We start from the raw sequence: 1,645 nt of genomic DNA on the forward strand, positions 1-1,645 counted from the left end.
CCTCCCCTTCTCCTGTGTCCACCCAGAACCATCGGTACCCTGAATGGGGGTGAGGTAATTAGTTATAGTTAGTATATTCATGTTTCTTGTCAATGCTCACCGAAGGGTTCCCTCTGGAGAGGAGGATTTTCATAATACAGTGTATAATTTGACCCATTCTGGGAAGATAGCCATCTGCTCTCCCCACTGACTCTTATCATTACACAATGGTTTCATGAAAAGGGTGGCTATAGTGATACTTACGACGGTTGTTTGGATATTGCCACTGATGAGTGCCAAATCTCTCAGCGGCAGAGACCAACACTTAAGCTGAAATGTAAGAACACTCTTCTAGGTTGGTTACATGGAACCATCTCCCTTATGTAAAGAACACAATTTTGTTCTTATTGGAAAAAGCATTTATGAGCCCTGGTTAGGTAGTGATTTCCAAAATGGGCTGCAAACTGCAAGAATAGCCCTTTGAAGCCATAAGTGGCTCTGAAAGATGAAACTTTCCTCCTGTAAAGAGTAAGTCTCAGAAAGCTGCAGAAGCAAATATAACATGCACAATGGGGTCATTATGAGTCGGATTTCATTTAATTACAATGAGTTTGGCTTTGTTCTTGATACTGATTTGCCTTATCTGTACACAGTGCTTCTGCCAACGCTGTCACTCATAGACTTACAGAATGCCTTACACACAGAGCATTGCCTCAAATCAAAATATTCACTTTACAAGAAATGAAGTAGCATGATGAGCGCATGCTCCGGGAATACACTGGTCTTACCAGGTTCTCCAACATCCTAAAGTAGTTGACTTTATGGAACAGTGGGCTGGCCTGCTGAAAACTCAATCACAATGCCAGCTAGGTGGCAATACCTTGCAGGATTGGAACAATGTTCTCCAGGAGGCTGTATATTCTATAACCAATGTTCAATATGTGGTTCCAATGCTCCAATACCCAAGGTTCAGAGGTCTAGGAGCCAAGGGGTGGAAATGGGAGTGGCACCACTCACTGCTACTTCTAGTGACCCACCTGTACTCTCCTGGCCGTTCTTGATCAGCAGAAAGTAAGAACTCTCCTGAATGGTTAGTTCAGAGACACCAATACCACCAACAACTGTGTGATTGTATCTTTGTGGTGACTTCTGTTTCCTTGATCAAAATACTTTTATTCCAAGATGACTTGAAAGTTGTGATTATCCTTTCTGTGCAGGTTTGGTCTGCATTACTTGATTTGATGAGATATTTTTCTGAGAGGAAAGGCATCAAAAGAGACAGGCTATAAGGAAGGAAAATACAGGTTAACTGTGGTCACTATATTATTTTATATACATATTTATAATATATATATATAATTTATTGTTCTGGGCGTTTTGATGCCTGATACCTGATCCCATCTACACCTTGTGATCACACAGATGTATATTACAATATACAATATATCTATTATGCTGTAATATATGTTGTAATTATATATATATATTACAACAGCTCATGACAACTCATCTGCTAAAGGCAGTTTGAGAAAGCTGTGCAAATCGCTACATTTCACAGGGTATGTCAGTTGTGCAGTGATTTACCCACATGTTGCTATAAAGCTGGACAGTTTGCCATCTAGAATTTCAAATACTAGCAATGTCACTCATGGTGAATAGATAGGAT

The sequence above is a fragment of the Echinops telfairi genome, unplaced genomic scaffold (genome assembly GCF_000313985.2).
Source record: "Echinops telfairi isolate 266 unplaced genomic scaffold, ASM31398v2 ScPeMD7_30;HRSCAF=105, whole genome shotgun sequence".
Lineage (NCBI taxonomy): Eukaryota > Metazoa > Chordata > Mammalia > Afrosoricida > Tenrecidae > Echinops > Echinops telfairi.